Here is a 19,696-nt window from a genome sequence, read left to right on the forward strand (position 1 = left end):
CAGGGAGATGAGTGCGTGGCTAAAGTCACTGTTGTTGAAGTTTCCTGTCACTTGCAGCTCACAAACCATTTCCAACAAACATAGGGACTCAACTATGGCTGGAATTGAGACATTGACAAAAGGAAGATGCTTGATCCCACGGAAACAGAGGATGGCACATTCCCCAGGATGTCATCAGGTCACATTCCCAGGAGTAAGAGTCTAAGATCTTCCTTGATCTGTAACATGAGCAGGTTGCCCGGGTGCCATATATGTCTTTCACTGTCAAAACCAAAGAGATCATCTTCCCTCCACTTGGTTCAGCCCATCCTGTAACCGTAAGTTTCTCAACCGCAGAGCTGGAATACAAGGCCACTTCAAAGAAAAAGAAAGTAGGCCTTGTGTTGTCCCAGAGAAGGTGAAGCAGTTGGACCGACCTGGTCCCACTAGAGCTGGTGCACATTGATGGGGTTCAGGACATGCAGCCCCAGAATATGGCACCTTGGCATACTGAGTATCTCAAGCTGAAGGAATCTGAGAAATGGCACGTGTAAGAAGGGCTTTCTGACTTTCTCCTGAGGTGGGTCATAAATGCCTCATGTGTGAGGTGCCCTCCCCATAACTTGCAGTTTCAGATGCTGCAGAGGAAAGGATCCTCCTTAGCTCTGAAGATGGAGGGACACAGAGAGGAATCCAGATGCACAGGCCTTGCTAAGTCTCCCCCAGTTTACTACACTTACCCTCTTCGTCCCATCACATCTTTCCACGACTTTCTAAACTTCATCAGACCTAGCATAAAAACACTCAGGTTTAACCATCTCTTGGGGTTTCATTTCCTGACGAAAGCTCCCATTCACATCAAACTTACATCCCAATAAATCTGTATGCTTTTCTCTTGTCAATCTGTCTATTGGTACAGGGGTCCCAGCTGAGAACATAGAAAGGTAGAGGGAAACGATATTTGTCCCCCCTACAACACTTAGCTTGAGGACTATCCAGAGTCAAAAAGTCTGTGCCCACCTCTTTAAAGAATCAAGGATTGCTATCAGACCTTGTTAAAATTTCTAACTTTGCAGTGTTCCTAACCAGAGAAAGAAAATAAAATCCTTTAAATAATAATTAATTAAGAAAAAGTCCAAAGGGACAGAAATAGAAGCTGTTGACCTAAAAAGCAGCAGATGCTCTGGCCCTCGTGGGTAGAGTTGAACAAGAATCTGTATGAACCAAGCATGAAGCAGGCCATGGAGCTAATAAGAAACTAAGTACAAACTTTCACACTGTGCATCTGTAAATTCCCTCTGCCCAACGGTAGGACAAGCAACTAAAACATGGTCTCAGGCCGGAAGGACCTGGACATCATCCACTTCACATCCTGCCTCTAGACGAGAGAATAACTAAATAACCCAGCACCTGTGGCTTGTTCCTCCCTTCCGCTCTCAGCTTCCTTGATAGTTGGAAAGATCACAAAAGGAAAATGGGTTGAGCCTTAGGGCAGGAGGAAGGTGGAGACCTCATTATAGGTGGATGCATCCCCTACACCAGCGTGGTCAGAGTTTTCAAAGCTTACTAACCTCTGGCTTTCTCTACAAATTGGTTGTTTGCCTTGGCCTCTCCTTCCAGAAAGGCTACATGGATGAGAGAAGATGGCATTAGGCTCAATTCAAACTAACAGACCTATTGATAAGGAAGTCTGGAAGTTATCTGCATTTTTAATTTCTCATTAAGTTTCTCTAAAGGGAAGCAGGAGTCTCTACTGATGCAAAAGAAGCTCGTAGAGCCCTAGGGCCCGTGGGAACATAACACACGCCCAAGTCCTCAATATGGAGGAAATTCTTATCAGTTCCACAGAACCTGGCCTCTCTTCACAGCTGCTTTGCTTTGTGTTCTGAAGACGCTTTCACATGCCCCAGCAGCTTCACACCAAACACATGCCCTACGAAAAGAGGAATTGCTCAGCTTGTACTTGTAATCTAAACTCTAAGACTTCTCCTGTCCCCAGTTCATCCCACTCGGTGCAGGAAGAAACACTCTCTAAGCGGTCCATATCCCTTCTCAAAAACTTTGGAAAGGTTCTCAATTTTATACTACAAACATTTCCAAAATTCCTCTTCAAGGCAGTAAGATGAAGACCAAAAAGTACAAATGCCTAAAAGGCCCAGTCAGGTCCTGAAAAATGAGTCAAGTGGGACGGTGTAAGATAATAAATGGCCTGGTAATAAATAGACACTAAGCTTCAACATAAGGGAAACCCCGTAGGGAGTGGTGGGGACTGGGGGAAATGGAATAGGACTTACCCTAAGCCAAAGAGGCAGCCACCACTCGACATCAATTACTGCTTTGACATGAGCGGAATCAAGTTTTGCTGGAGTCCAATTTTTCAGGAAGAGACAGAAACAGTTTTTTTTCTCTATGAAAAGTCCTGATTCTTTAAAGCAGCGGCAATTAACTTGAATTTTTAAAACTGCAGGCCAAATAAAGCACGCCCACCACGCACAACTGTGTGAACATTTCCCCATGACACAGTCAGTAGATATTTGTTGATCGATGTATACCAGGCACTTTGTGGAATGAAGGAGAGAAAGTTGTGTCTATAAGGGGTTCCTAGTCTCAGCATGGAGACAGATAAGTAAAGAGGGGAGCTCCCAAGGAGCAGGGTCCAGTAGATTTCATCCTCCACTGAATGTCTAGTCAAATATCAGGCACATGGCACTAAATATATGTTTGTTGACTGAATACATAAATCAAGGCACCATTTATGCTCACCTCTATCCGTGAAGTTGCAGTCTTCTTAATGATTGTGATCTTTTCTTCAATATGATACATGTTTGCTTTCACACACAGAAAACTTACGCAAAACACAAGTATAACAAGGAAAAAAAGATTTTAAAATTTCTATACCCCATCGCCCAGAAATATATATCATTACCAGTGATTAGCAATTATTAAAAAAGCAATAATTTTATAAAAATGAGATTATAGTCTTGCCATATTATTATATAAAATATAAATTTTTGTATTATATATTATAATTATACAATATTTATATTATTTAGTTTCATGAGTAGAAACTAAAAGAATGATTGTGCTTCAGATAAATGTATATGCATAAAATATAATTATATATAATATATAATACATTTATATATACTATAATATATAAATACATACATATATTTATTCCAAGAGAGATTAATGACTATAATATCCCTCTAAAGTTAAGGAAAAAATTATGAAGTAAACTAAGAATTCAGGCTTACTTTTGAAAACTTCTGTTGTCACTTTTCCATAATATACACATCAAATGAAAGGGGCACTATCATCCAAGGAGGGAAATAATTCTATCAATATATGGCAATCTATTTCTTAGGGATGCTTTGGCCCCAGGAGAACAATTTCAGAAAGTAAATTCTCCTTGAACCACCTCTTCATCGTCAGCTCTCTCTTAATCACCTCCCTCCCGAAACTGAAGAAAAAAAAGAAACACCTTGATTTTCATCATTGCAGGTAAGATCTCCTGTCAAAGGGATTGCCTCTGCCTAATCTTGTCATTTAGCTTCCGAATTATGTGGAGATAAATGAGTGCGGCAACCTTTTGGCTGCTCGATAATTTTATCAGCCTCATTTATGGCTTTCTGTGGATTGCATTAACTGCCATTTCTTGGGAGATAGAAGATAAAGAGCGCCTTATGCAAAATGCCCCACTGAACGAAGAGAACGTTGTAAGCCCCGAACAGCTCTAGAAGGCGATAGGGCAAAGCTGAAGACGCTAAAGTATCCATCCCCGGGAGGCTTCCTTTGGTTCCGGGGCAAAGGGAACAAGCCAGAAGCCTATATGGCAGGTGTGTGTTAAGCCAAAGCTAAAACCTGTCCTGGGGAAAGTGCCAACGACCTCCAAACAGAACTTGAGGAAGCGACAGTGCACCTTTTAATCTTTTTTTCTTTTTTTAAACAAATGCACCTACCTGGAAAAAATAGTTCCTTAATGACGTTTCAATTCACTAATTTTTTTTTTCAGATGTACATCATATTTCAAATTCTGGATACATTACATCGTGTTCACCACCCAAACACTAATTATAGTGCATCCCCTCACATGTGACCCTGATCACCCCTTTTGCCCTCCCCCCTCCCCCTTCCCCAATGGTAACCACCAGTCCAATCTCCAATGCTATGTGTTTTGTTTTTTTTTTTGTCGTTTTTATCTTCTACTTATGAGTGAGATCATATGCTATTTGACTTTCTCCCTCTGACTTATTTCACTCAGCATAATACCCTCAAGGTCCATCCATGTTGTCACAAATGGCCGGATTTCGTCATTTCTTATGGCTGAGTAGTATTCCATCGTGTATAAATACCATATCTTCTTTATCCATTCGTCCCTTGATGGGCATTGCTTCCAAGTCTTGGCTATTGTGTATAATGCCGCAATGAACATAGGGGTGCAAGTATCTCTATGCCTTTGTGTTTTCAAGTTCTTTGGATAAATACCCAGCAGTGGAATAGCTGGATCATACGGTAGATCTATCCTTAATTTTCTGAGGATACTCCAAACTGCTTTCCGTAGTGGCTGCACCAGTTTGCACTGCCACCAGCAGTGAACACGGGTTCCCTTCTCTCCACACTCTCTCCAACATTTGTTGTTTTCTGTCTTGTTAATTACAGCCATTCTGATGGGAGTGAGGTGATACCTCATTGTAGTTTTGATTTGCATTTCCCTGATAGCTAATCAATTCACTATTTTAAGAGTTAAGTGTGTGTTACAACGTGCTAACCTGTATTATGGATCTAAACCAAGTCCACGTGCTTAAGAAGTTTATGTTGTCCTTCAAGGGAACATCAGGGGAGGGGAGAGAAAATTCCCCACTACGTGTAAAATATAAAATGGCAAAGGATTAAATGAAATGAATGAGCACTGCCTACTGAAATCTCCGTTAGCTTAAAAGCTTGGGTTGGTGGTTACAGGAGTGTATATGTTGGTCAAAACTCATCAAAATGTACCCCTAAAATGAGTGCATGTTATGGAATGTAAATTGTACCGCAATAGTATTTCTTTTTAAGAAAAAAGAAAACAGAAGCATGCAGTGTCTCGAGGCTTCCTGCTATCGATGTACTGTACTTACTTCAGATGTTGCCACTGGGGAAAGCTGGGTGAGAGGTACATGGGAATACTCATGAGTCTATAATTATTTCAAAATAAAGGTTTAAAAAAGTACTGTGGCTGAAATTGGAGGAAGGCTTATTAATACATTCAACAAAAATATTGAGCATCTAATATTGCCAGCTCCTGGAGATACAGCAGGAGTAATGCAGACAATACCTCTGTCCCCGTGGAGCCTATGTTCTAGTGAGGAAAGAAGAAGAAGAATGGAAATGAGTGCGTAAATTAGTATTTATTGTAACAAGAATCAAGGCAGAAGCGATCAAGTTGAGATGGAGAACGACCGGGACAGAGCAGGAGGTATCAGGGAAGAACCCTCAGAAGAGGTGACATTTTAGTGGATTCCTAAAGGATGAAAGGGAACTAGTTTGGCAAAGAGGCAGGAAAGAGCGTTCCAAGCAGAAGGAGCAGCACCGTCCTGGCAGCAGGAGCTTGGCTTGCTCATGGAACTGAAAGGAAGCCAGCAAAGCTGAGGCGCAGCGAGCCAGGAGAGGGACACAAAGAGGAGGCTGAAGTGACAGGCAAGGAGTGTTGTCCCAAGGAACATTTGGCCTGTCCCTTAAAAGAGAAATACCAACGTTTTACCAATTTATGAATATTTTCAAGACCCATGTCCCATTTTCAAACTAAGGAAAATGGTAACTGGCCTTTTCTATTTTCTGTTGTGTAAATTACCCCAGAGTATACTCTCAATACATGTGAAAGAAGCCAGTTAATCTCAGGTGAGTTGACACACAGCCAAATAATCTGTTGATTCCAGGTATGTTCGCCCCATCGTCAAAAACGAGTGTGACCTCTTGGGCTCTCCTCCAAAGAGAAACGCAGAATACTTGTTAATACCCATCACTGTCCTCTTAAACAAACCAGAACTGTTAGACAGAAAAAAGCCTAGAAATATAGGATAACCAAAGCACACTGTTTTCGATTTTTACACAAGAAAAAGAAAAAAAAGAGAGAGTGAGCTGCCGATCAACAATGTGTAGTGTCAGGAGAAGCAATATGATTGAAATATTATGGAAAGTCATTGCCTTTACCGTCAACGCCAGATCACAACTGTATACCAAGGGTATCTGGTGCTATTTAATTCAGAGGAACCATAAATCTAGAGCCTGCAAAATCATCTGACAACAGTTAAAGATGTTTTGTAAATGTGCATACATATTTATAAACATGGCAGCAGAAGCAGAGGAACTGAATGAGTGTGGTTTCCCTAAAGTCATCTGAAAGTCAAAAAATGCCGTTAATTACTTTGTCACGACAACCTTGTTCAATTTCATCTCAGGTGACTTATCAGCTTTGATACAGAACCGAAATTTTAATACCAAATTGCAACCAGCTACAGAGGCAGCATACCTTAAAACACAGAGCTTCCCTTTCTTCTAGGCAACATTAAGCTAATCTGCCCTGACAGAAGAGGACTCTTCGGAACTCGCTAGCAAGTCTCCCAAATATGAAGCAGTAACCCAAATGTCAATTACTTTTCCAGTGGTAGACAAATTGCTAGCACACTAATGCAATTTAAGCCCAATAATTAGATAACAGGACTACAGAGAGGGCCTGGTGACAGAGCTTCTGAGATAATAGAATCTAGTGTCCTACTTCTTAAATATTAACATCATTCTGTCTCAGTCAATCGGTTTATGGTAATTTAAAAAAGGGCAAAGCAAATTCCTTTTATTGCTAATAATATTGTGCTCCTGCAGAGTTAGCTTTGAAGGTTAACAATCTATGGGGTCAAAACTTAATCATGTGTTATCGCGCATTTATGCATTTTTCTTTCATCTCTTTCTTTTGGAATGCCCTCTTTGTGGAAAGCCAAGGGTTTATGAGCAACACATGGGTGCATGCGAACACACACACACACACACACACACACACACACACACACACACAATGCACTGACAATAGGCATCCATTGTCAAAAGAGGCCATCCAACTCAGCTAACAAAAATATAAAGAAATCAACCCCTTGATATCACCTACATTGTAAAATATCTCAACTTGGTCACCTTTTCTTCCTCCCATAAATGGCTCATTTTAAGGACGTTGTAGGTATGCCTGAAAAATAGTCACAAATGTCATAAGCTCTGCCTACCCCCCACCACTGTGATGCTCATACTTTATGCTTAGATTCAAATACCTCTGTAGAATATTAATTCCAAATGTAGTTGAACAGTAATTTGGTCTGTTTTGAGTGGTTGGATGGATTTTGTTATTTATTCAATAGATTTTTTTCCAAGTGCCTACCAGGTTCTGAAGTTTCTAGAACCTTTTATAATAAGCCAGAAAAAAAGTGAATTCCCCAAGACATAGCTTCCTGATGTTTTCAGTAATATATCTGAATGGGTGGTCAGACAGGCTGACGTTGATCTGGTCACAACACAGATTCACAAAATAACTCCATCCAAGACCAAATTCTGTATCCCCGCTTTCCCAACTGTACAATGGGAGAAAGTAAACCTTTTAAAACTCTGAGGAGAATTTGGTGGAAAATGATGTAAGTGTATGGAGAGGAGCTCTACAAGCCTCACCAACATTAGTAGTAACAGGAATAACTAGTGTCCCCACCCCCCGCCATGTCTGTGTGTTTATGTTTACAGATTAAAAGAAAAAACAAATAACTGAAAATAAAATTATGTATGTCATTTTGGATGGTGATAGAAATAGCAGAGTTGAAGCCATGTTGTGAGTTAATATGACTTTTCTGTGCATGTATATGGATCAGGTACAGGAAGGTAACACAACTGGCAAAAGAAGCTGACCCAACAGGAATACTATTAGGCATTTCTTTAAGAAATTTCTACGGTATTTGACTTTCTCCAGCTGACTTATTTCACTTAGCATAATATCCTAAAGGTCCATCCATGTTGTCAAAAATGGCTGGATTTCATTTCTTATGGCTGAGTAGTATTCCATTGTGTATATACACCACATCTTCTTTATCCATTCGTCCCTTGATGGGCACCTAGGTTGCTTCCAAGTCGCAACAGAGATTGAGCTGGCGGTTACCATAGGAGAAGCGGGGAGGGGAGGGCAAAAGGGGTGATTGGGCTCACATGTGAGGGGATGGACTATAATTAGTTTTGGGGTGGTGAACACGATGTAATCTACACAGAATTTGAAATATATTATGATGTACATCTGAAAGCTATATAATGTTATAATCCAATGTTACTGCAATAAAAAAGAAAGAAAGAAAGAAAGCTCTAGAGTCACACCCTGACTTATTTGTGAAACTGCCTTTGCCTTAAGTTCTCGAGTAAAGTCCTTTTCCTCTCTTACTCAGTGTCCTCCTTTATAAAACAAGGAGGAGGAATTGAATAACCTCAAAACTTCTTTAAGGCCGACATGAAGATCATGGGTCGACAAGGAAGACAATAAATGATCGCATCACAGAGCCGATCTCTCAGAGTGATCTAATATTCCCAGGCAATTTTTGATGTTGGAATAAAATTACCTCGGGGATAGACACATGAGGTAAGAGGCCAGCGGAGACACAACTCCTATCAAAGTTAGGTTCTGAATAAATGTAAAGGAAAAACATACAGTGGGATGGAACTCAGCCTTGGTTGAGAGGAGGCCACACTGGACACGATTTAGTGATCTGACACAGCCCTGTTTTCCTCCCAATTCAGAACGTGTTATTTTCTTTATTTGGTTGAGCACAAGATGAAGTGGTTGGCTTGCATTTCAGATCATGGGGAATCACCTGTATTCTTGGTCACATGCAATACTCTGAGATGTTCACAATAGGGAATTGAATTAACCAAGGGAAACTCCAGTATACACGTCCCATCTCACGCTCACCCTGAGATACAGTCAGGTCTACTGTAACACTTGTTTTGAAAACGTGACTACATTCCAACGAATGGATGTAGCAGGGAACGATTTGAGCATAATGTGGATTTCACATTTGCTCAGGCTTGATTTCATCTGTGAAAAACACTAGGTTAACGCAGAAAACTTCACCCAGCTGAAATGAGGTGCACAGAAATACCTAAGCACACACCTCAAACACTTAGCTGCTCCCTCAGTATATAGCGTGTATTATGAGTCATGCCTATCCATACCTGGTGTCACAATTTTCCCTCTGATTTCAGACAACTCCCCCTTTCTATCTCTTCACAAGAACTCACAAGCTGCAACCCCTCTGACGCTCACTTCCACAAGAAAATTTCTGGTCTTCTTCAAGATAAAGTGCCTTATTTACTTATTTGTTTATTTTGGTGAGGAAGATTGTCCCTGAGCCAACCTCTGTGGCAATCCTCCTCTGTTTTGTATGTGGGATGCCACCACAGCATGGCTTGATGAGTGGTGTGTAGGTCTGCACCCAGGATCCAAACCTGTGAACCCCAGGCCACTGAAGCAGAGCACGCAAACTCAATCAGTACGCCAGCAGGTTGGCCCCAAAAGTGCCATATTTTTTGTAGCATTTATGTATTTTAATCATTTAACACATGTAACTCCGCTACTGTTTTTTCATTGTGTCACTTATGAAGTTGTCCATACTCCCATTTTCCCCATAAGCCCTGTGGTTTCTATTCAGTGGTTTTGCACAGTGCTATGATTTTTAGGAACACAGATGTCATGTTATAACAAAACTGATAATAAATGTTCTCACTAAGAGAAAAAGCAGGTGGAATCACCAGATCATTTGATTTTTTTTTTTCTTTCTGTCTCATATTGAGTGACTCTACGCCATTTCAGATTCTCAAAATAGCACTCTTTGGGGACATACAAGGAAAACAGTTGAGCAAAGGAAAGCAGAAAAACCATCCAACCTCTTGTCGTAAGGCAGGATTCTGACTGTTCTTGAGGCAGCAGCCCTAATATCCATATTTTGTATTCATCTTTCCAGAAGTATTCGGCAGCCTCATGCTCTTTCACTGTCTTTCAGAATCAAGGTGTTCCTTGAGATAACAGAAACAATTAGCTTCCCTTCAAATGGTGCCCTCACAGAAGCTCACTGCCAGCACCCTCTGAACATCTTCATCTGTATTTTCCAAATGGTGCCATCTCTGGGTCTGGCCATCTCCATCGACCCATGCTGTTTGTCCAAGGTCAAAAACCCTGGACGCTTGGGTGTCAGTGAACACTCCAGCTATAGTTTATGGCTGTGCTCAAGAGTGTTTGCACAGCACAAGACATAACTTATGTGCTTTTGTGCTAGCCTTGATAACCTTCTGGTAGGTAGCTCTTGGCACAACAGTGTATAAATTTGTTGTGCTAGCAAGCAACCCACACAGGGAAAAAATTGTACAGTGAGCCCCCAAGTCTCTATTGACGTATGGTTTTACTTCTTTGCTGGTTTTCACAAATTAAACTCATCCATCCCACGTCTTTCTCCCCCAAAAGTTTGAAATGCACAGTGCCATGTGAACATGTAGACAACTGAAATGATCTGCATCAGGTGAGTATTATTTAGTTAATTCAAATCCATTATATTATTACAGAGATTAAAGACCTTTGGTTTAACATGCTAGAAAAGCAATAAATCTGAATTAGATCTACCATTTTAGTCACTCAGGATTAGACCTTTCGGTGATGTGATCCATTAGCATGCTCCAAATCTATCGATTCATCCTAGAAAGACACAATTTAAACTCCGAAGTCACAAAATGAACTTTCCATTAAGTTTGGGAGACTCTGGTCACAGCTCATTTGACTTTTATGAACTAGAAAATGTGATGTAGCCCACAATGGCATTCTATTAGGGGAAATCATGCATTTAACCATGTAGCAAAATACTGTAGTCAATTATGTGAACACACACCTATTTTACACATGGCTGGTTCTCTGACTTTAAATTATTAAGCATGTGCATTTAGCTTGTTTTAAGAAGTATTTACTCCCAAGTAAAAGATCCATGATAAAACTTTGTTCAAAAAGTAAATGAATATTTTTCATTTATATTAAATTTTCTTTCAATAAGAAATTGGAATTGAGCACAGAAACTTTTGCTGTATGTATTTCTTTGCCTCAGAAGAGAAAACACGTGATCTATTTACTTTTCATAAATGAAAAAATATATATATTCTATCAGGCAGGGAAGAAAAACTCAATCAGAAGATTCTGAGATTCATCTACTAGCCTGAAAAACATAGTGATAATGTAAAAAGAAAGTGACAATAGAGGGGGAAAAAATCTATTTAGATAAGGTTTAGTTTCCCCTTTCTAGAGTTCCTCTTGATGGTGTACTCTATAAACATCATTTTCTCTCAATATAATTTTGTTTATATTAGTATTATACTTAAGCCCGACTATATTAATACAAGACTCATTATTATTCTATATTTCAGCAAGGGTACACTTTAGTTCCAAATACAATTCAACCCAGTTCTTCATTGATTCCATCATCACCAACTTCAACTGTTATACTTTCCCCCAAGTCCTAATCCTAGAACTGACTATTCACAAACCTAATATGTTAGAAATTATCTAACCCAATCCCTTGTTTCTGGAAGATGAGTTAAGTCCCACAGTGGTTAAGTGACATGCTCAAGGTTACGCAATTCCACAAAGACAACCCACCACAAAAGCATTCGCTGTCCTCTATTTCAACCTCTTACAAAGAGTCTCCCTCTTTATGTTTTTAAACAAGATCTGCCTTGGACTTTGTTCATAAAGGCAGAGACAAAACATGTAATATCCTGAGTTTGGAGAGTGTTCCTATCTATGTCTTCTTCTCTTGAATCTATCTTGTCATCAAGTCTTGCCGATTCCTTCTTCTGTCTGCCCAAATTGGCTTTTTTTTTCCCTTCTGCACAGTTGACACCCTTGTCTTGGTTCTCACCCCTGAATGTCTGTCTGAAACTCAATGAAAGTCAGTGCATAACTTCTGGCCCCACAAATCATCCTGCATCAAACAAGTTTATCCTGTTTCTTGATTGCTGCTGTTATCTGGTTTTATCTTTGCAGGATATAGAGAGGCCAGGTCAAGTACAAGAAATAATAGAGAAGTTAATTGACAGGAATTGTTCATGAATTGTGCTCAGGTGGGACAGAGTTATTCAGTGCAGGCTTAGAGATCTCCAACATGGGAAAGCCAAATGCATGTGTGATTCACCAAGATCTAGGAGCCAGGACAGACTGGGGAGGGTAGACAGGGTGGTGGGTGTTGATTTCAGCTTCAGACATAACGAGTGAAAGGCATCCAAGGGATATTCATGGCTGGGGGGCAATTGGAGATATGTATGAAGAAATATGAGTCTCAAGCTCAGAAGAAACACTTGGTCCTAGAAATAATATTTTGGGGAGCCATCATGATATTCTTGGAAGTTAAAAACATGGATTGAAGGAGGTCACCCAGAGAGAGAGTGTGGAATAAGAACAAATGAGACCATGTATAGTGTCCACATCTTTAAACATGTATGCATTTAATTGACAGTATTTCAGAAGCTCCAATATAAAGCTCTATAGTTGTCCTTAAATCATTGGCTAGGTGTATACTTTTAACTAATGGATTTAACTTATAGCTGGGGAGAGTAAGTATATTTTTTTCTTCTCTTTTAATCTACTCCAATACACACAGTGTAGAAGAAAGCACATGGTAGATGCTTTAAAAATGTTGTTGGATGGTATTAAACATCATTTCAGCTTTTGGATCCAGTGTAGGCGGTAAACAGAGATGACCTCAATGCAGAAAATGCAATAAAATACAGGACAGAGTAGGAAATCAATGTCTCCATTTGTAAAGAGAGGAAAAATATATGAACCAGCCATTATTAGCATGATATATAAGCACTGCATAGCCCCATTTATATCACTTGTATTAAGGATAAATTGCTTGAATAAATTCTATTATTCTAAGAAATAGCACAAATAACAAGCTGACAGCGTCAGGAAAAAAATGAAAATAATAATGTTGATATTGCTGGAATTGTATGTTATTTCTCTATTTCCAGTTTCACAGATCTAGTTAGGCAATAATTCAAGTTTAGGGGTGGCTTCAGTTTTTAAAGTCACATTCATGTATCCAAATTCAGATCTTCTAGAATGTGAGACAAATTATTTCTATTAATAATACCCTGGACTTATTGTCTACTATGTTCCATGCAACATACTAAATGTTTAAATTAGTTGAATCACCCACACACACACAAATGGAAAGATCGGTATTATCATGCCAATTTTATAGATTATGGAACTGAGGCCACATTACATCACTTACTTAAAATAACACAGCTAGTAAGTTGGAAGAGGTGAAAACCTAAGACACGGTTTCCTCTAATGACTGGTAATGGAGTATGAGCTTTGGAATCCTGGACTCAAACTCCTGATCTATCCCTTATAGCTATCTTACCTTAAATGGCTTAATCAATTCTTTTGAGCCTCAGTTTCCTCATTTGAAGAGGGGACAATGATGCCTACCATATAGAGCTGTTTGGAGCATTAAATGACAATTCATGCAAAATGCTTAATACAGTGCCAGGACCAAGTAAATGCTTCACAAATGGTAGCTGATGGTTATGAGAAAAAGGATGGAAACAGAGGTCAGAACCTTGGAGAGCAACTTCACTTAGGCAAGAACAAAGGCAGAGGAGGCATTGAAGAAGGTGGAACCAAAAAAAACTGGACAAAGAGTTAGAAAATGCATCAGGGGAATCAAAGGGGGACAGAGCTTTGAAAAGGAAGGAGGGATTTGCAAAGTCAAACCTCATAGACAGGATAAAAAGGAAAAAGACCCAAGTTGCCCAAAGGAATGGGCAGTTTTTATGGAAGAGTCAAGGTAAATCAGATGGTGGATGGTTAAGAGTTGAACACAACTCAAAATGTTTAACACTCACTGTATGCCCAGGTCACTGCTGCATGCTTCACCGACCTTATCGTGTTTATTCTTCACTTTGTGAGGCAGCCCCTATTACCACCCTGCATTGCAAATGATGAGACTGAGGCTCTCCAGGTTAAGAGATTTATTCTATGTCACTCAAGCAGTAAATGGCAATGTCTGTCTGGCCTCCTGATCTTATGTGGGTCTCTTCCTAGAGTTCATTTCTTATCACCCTCCTCAATGAAACTTTTTTTAAAAGAATATGGACACTGGGCTGTGTCAAAATTTTTAACTCCCAGGATGAGATCATCTGATTGGCCAGCCCCATTTATCAGTCTCATCAACTACTGCCAGTGAGGGGATCTTCAATCTATTGGGAGACCCCCTGAAGCCTTGGATGCAGTGTTCTAAAAAGAGGTGAGAAGGTGGGGTGGACACACTGCCTCACCAACAGAATTCATTAGCAATGAAATCATTAAATCCATTAGAGAGTTCAAGATGAATCTTAAGGAGGTAAATCGAAAATGGCTTTAATTATACATGTCCTCGGGGAACAAATATAAACATTCCAAATATTTCACAGCCAACAGATGAATGAAACTTTTCCTGGCTATCAGTTCCAATGCATGAAGTTGGGACCTTTAATTGAATTTAGGTAGGATATATTATTTAAAGGTTGTTGTCTCTCATGAAGCATTAGCTTTAGTACTGCATCTTATGAGATGGAGACCAATGAAAATGCTTTCTATTAATGATAATAACAAATGATCACTGAAAGCTTTTAATGCATCAGACCTTGTGCTAAATACTGTCTATTGATAATCTAATTTAATCATCCCAGAAACCTTATGAGATAGGTATTATTAACATTCTTGATTTATATATGACAAAATAGGCACAGAGAGTCTAGAGTACATATCCAGTCACCCAGTTACTACATGGTAGAGTCAAGATATGAATTTGGTCTCTACCACCATGTATCTATAATTTGGCAGTCTCTACTATTAATTATGAGAAGATGTTTAATGACAGTTCTCAATAAAGATACCAGTTAATGGATAGACAAAAGTGTGACTATGCATGTGTGCCCGAGAGAGAGAGGAGAGAAAGAGGGAAACAAAAGGAGGGAAAGAAGGAAGAAGAAATGAGGGAGAAGGAGGGACTGAAATAAAGACAGAAAAGAGAGAAAAGTAGAACTAAGAATGACATTACTCATCTTACCGGTTGTTTCTCCAGAGGACAAAATGCCAACTCCATCTCCACTCCACTCATTAATCAGCTACCAACACCAGTTTGACGTGACCTGGTTAAGGGCATAGCCATCTCACAGTTAATAGAGTAGAAAGACTTCCCAATACCCAAAGACTGGTCCTGAGAAGTGTTCTGGGAAAATCTCATTCTATTAAATAGCACTGACATCCCTCCACCTAAATTGCAGTGGGAAGAAAATATAGAGACTTAATAGTGATTGATATTGGGGAGGGAGCAGGAGGCAATGTTGGATTCTTCAGTGCTGAAAAACATGCCTAGAAGTAATCTGAATGTTATCATCCCGTGCGCTTCTTCCTCAATTCACGGGATGCTGTCTAACGCCATTTCATCTCAAGAAACATTTACAGAATTCCAAGCCTGAGACTAATTCCTTTCCTACTATGTCAGCTTAGTGGTGGCTTCACGACAAAAGATGATTCTTCCCTCCTCAAATCTTGAGGTTTCTGTTAGGAGGTTATATGATCTCGTGGAAAATTCTCAGAACCAAGAGTCACGATATTACCTGTGTTCCAAGCAAAGCTCTGTCATGAATTTCCATAAGAATTTCAGTTAGCCATGAAAACTCTCTGGAAAGAGTTTCCACTTTGGAAAATAAATGAAAACATCTTTAAAAACTCTAAGACACTGTAAAAACCATCAGAAATTGCATTTTGGACCATGCAAAGTAGTGCAGACTATTTTTTTTCTCTTACTTCATTTCTAGCAACTATGTATTTTTCTGTACAATATTAGCTTTTATTCCATCCAGTAAAGAATGCATGAGGTGGTGCATTCATAACTTTAAAAATATATGACAACTGTAAAGTGGGGCACGGTTAACATCTTCTACCACAATACTCTTCCTGTCACGTGGTGCCATGCGCCACATCTAAATTCTCAAGAGTGACCCAAAGTCAAAATCTAGGCTCATTTGCCCATGAAAGTAAATGTCATCCCTCCCCCTTTGCCAGCAACAAATTTCTACTCCAACAGAAAACTTGAAACCGTAGGTTATCATAGTCACAGGCACCATCGTAGCAGGACAACATTAACAGCTAACTAATAGAAGCTTTTCAGGTAAGGCTCTGCTTGAAAAGCCTGCCCTCGCCCGATATCCAAGCTCACCAATGGAGGTGACTCCAGTTTAACTCCTGTTTGTATCAGATGAGAAAACACAGGCACATTATTCAATCCAACCAAGCTGTCTGTTTAGAAGATGCTTCAGGACTGATTAATGACAGAAAGCAAAGAGGAACTGCTCAGACCTTGGCTGTCAAGGTCAAATGCACAAGCAGACAGACCTGGGAGAGCCAGAGATGTTCCCTGATCTGGATTTAGGCTGCTGGCCTCAAGTTTTGGCTGGAGTCACTGGTGTGTTGTCATTCCTTCTCGCTTCCAGTCATACCACACACAAGATGGAGAGGCATATGGTGACTTCTCCCCACTCAGTGTAAATGTGGGCTCTAATTTAAGCTTTAAACCTTTTAGAATCCTTTGCCAGCAAGATAAAATATATAAGCCATGATATTCTGAGCACCATATTTTGTGCAATATGCCTTATAGAACGTGATTCAATAATTTTGAGGGTAGGACCAACAGCAACGAAGACAAGGGACATCTTTGACAGGGGAAATTGACAGGTGCATGTTAGGCAAAAGCAAAATGTTAGGTAAATGATAATAATAATACTATCCACCATTTATCAAGTGCTTATACGTTACAGGCACAGCGCTGACAGCTTTACATAGATTTTCTCATTTAAACTTCATAATGACCCTATGGGGTAGGTCCTTTCATTTTCCTAATTTTCTGAAAGGAGCAACAAAGGCTTAGAAAATTAAATCCTTTGCTCCAGGTTGCCCAGTCAGTTGCATGAAGCTAGGATTCACACATAGGCAACAGGACTCCGGAGCTTGCCAACCTAATGCTACAGTACACTGTGGATGCTATATATGGCACAGTATCTATAGTGTAGGTATTATATGGTACAATATATACACTGAATATTCCTCTTCAGCGTTGATACCGACTTTGTGAAGTCAAGGTCACTAAATGAGACATGCAAGCAAAGTGGACTCCTTCAAATGCTGCTCTTCATTCATTCATTTATTCAAACACTTAATGAACAGCTACACAATCTCAAGCACAGGAGTATGCATCAAAGACTTCACAAATACATATTCCGCGTCTAGGGGTTAAAGAAAAATAGACCCATGCACTAGACTTGTTGTTATGGCTTTCACTCCCTCTTTTGAGTTTGAGCAAAAAAAAAAATAATGAAAGTATACACACACATATACACATATACTTACATACATACATATTAATTCAAAATTATTTCTCTCCGTTTCAAGAAAAAAAAAGCATGGTCTATCAGTTTTTTTGGTGGAACGTATGAACTCTAGGAGTGACATTTTCTTAACCACAACTAGAGAGACAAAATCCTGGGGAACACGTCAAATAAACCTCTAATAAATGCAACAAGCTGTCCTTTGTGGCCACTTCTATCACGACCAGGTCATGGTTTAAAATGCCCTCAGCAATTCAAGCAAGTAGGACAGCCATGTGCCTGTGCTTTGAGCGCTCTGACACGGAGGCCATCTCCCAAGCCTTCAGCAAGGGTTATGGGTGCAGGTAGATTAATGGCCCCAGCATCGTGCAGGTAAGGTCAGAAGAACCACCGGCTGGCACCGGTTGTCACTCTGCTTGCCTAAGCCCTCTCCCTCAGGGCCCGGGCGTGACTCTTCTGCGGGTGAGAATAGCAGGGACTATTTGAAAGTGGTTGAGAGAATTGATTGTGCTGACTGCACTTTGCCCTGTGGGCAATTCAAAAATAAATAAACAACGGAGGGAGGGAGAGACTGCACACACACCAAGGCAAGAATTTCTCCAAGTGTGGTCTTGCAACAGGGGCGTCAGACCACACCATTAAACTCTCACATTCCTAAACCCCAAGGCAGACTCTTGCACCAGAACAATGAGTTGTGGAGCCAAAGATTTGCATTTTAGCACATGCAAATAAATGATTCATTTGCATGCGAAAATACAAGCATTACTGGCTAAACAATGAGCACAACCCTTCTGAAAGGCTAAATCACAATTACTCTGAGCAACCTAAGAGTTCCCTCTACTGTTGGAGTAGGCAACTCTGCATTAACAAGAGAGTTTATTTCTAGTTGGCAAAAATAAGCACTTGTGAACCAGCGCACGAAACACTTTTCAATGCTCGGTTTCCTGACGCGGAGGAGAGAGCCCCATTTCCAGTCTCTTTGCAGGCACTGTGTATCCACCTGTGCTTTCAGCTTTATCCCGAATGCTTGTTATATTTGGTTTTATAACATTTGCTATGAAAGCATTCATTATAATACCCGTCTGACAGCTGCTGGTAAACAAAACAATTGCATGACAACAGATGGAAAATGGAACCATTCCGTGGTGTAGAACGTCACAGGTAGTTTTTGGAGGTCATCTAAAACCACAGACAACACGGAATACTCTCAACATCTGTGCCAAGGTCCATAGCGGGTTAAATAAATAAAGGCATTCAAATATTTCAGACCTGACTGGCTCCATTCTGCATTGTGCTTGGGGTCTCATTTGGTTTGGCTTCACCAAATTTCCTCTCAATCTCTTTTATTCCAGATCCCTTAGTAAAAGAAAATCAAACTGCTCTTTTAGCCCAATAATGTTTGGTAATACAAAATTGATACATTTGGCTAAAAATGAACTGTACGTGTTTCAAGTCCCAGCAGCAGGAAAGTTTGCAACATTTTAATTTGCATTTAAAGATAAGAACAATGCAGGCGCACCATAATACTAGGTTCCTTGTATATATTTTTTACTCTACTTCATCCAGCATGGTCTCATTACTTCCAAGATTTCTTTGTTCACAGCTTTATAGTTTTTAATTTAGTTACTGAAGTTGATAGCACTCCGGTATCCGGGAAACAAGGAGTTCGCAGATAACATAAGCGGGGACAAAATATATTGATCTTCATTTTGCTTTCCGCACAGCTGAAGGTTTCTGGGATCACACACCTCTTTCTTTTGTCTGAAATAGACAATAACATCAGGGAAGGAATTGCCAGCCAGGTTTATAAAGACCGCATTTTGTGTTTAGCTATCTTTTTTTTTGCTAAAACAAAATCAATAGTGGCAGATACATTTCTCCTCAAACCTTTAATTGTTTCTCGGTCTTTGGGAGGAAAAACTTTATTTCTCACAGTAGGAAATTAGACAAATAGAGGGAAGCATGAAAATAAACCACCCACAATCTGCCTCTTTGAGATAACCACTGTTAACATTTTGGTGTATTTCATTCCAGATATGTATGTGTGTGTGTTTATGGAAAAAGAAAAATATATGTATATATATATATATTACAAAAACGTATGTGTTAATAGATTTTTTATGGCATAATGAGAATAGTTCAGATTCAACATATACATACATGAAAAATCCTTAATATTAGTAACAGCCTAAGAGGTCCCAGATCCAGAGAGGGAAGCTGACTTCCCTCTTGGCATGTGCCAAACATT

General features: G+C 39.8%; 1 protein-coding gene across 14 annotated transcripts in view; it reads right to left on the minus strand.

Annotated features, from left to right (window-relative positions):
• The window catches only part of RBFOX1 (RNA binding fox-1 homolog 1), a 1,973,933-nt gene that overhangs the window by 1,223,822 nt on the left and 730,415 nt on the right, over positions 1 to 19,696 (minus strand). The gene's annotated exons all lie outside the window — the stretch shown is intronic.

Source organism: Equus caballus, chromosome 13 (genome assembly GCF_041296265.1).
Source record: "Equus caballus isolate H_3958 breed thoroughbred chromosome 13, TB-T2T, whole genome shotgun sequence".
NCBI classification, from domain to species: domain Eukaryota; kingdom Metazoa; phylum Chordata; class Mammalia; order Perissodactyla; family Equidae; genus Equus; species Equus caballus.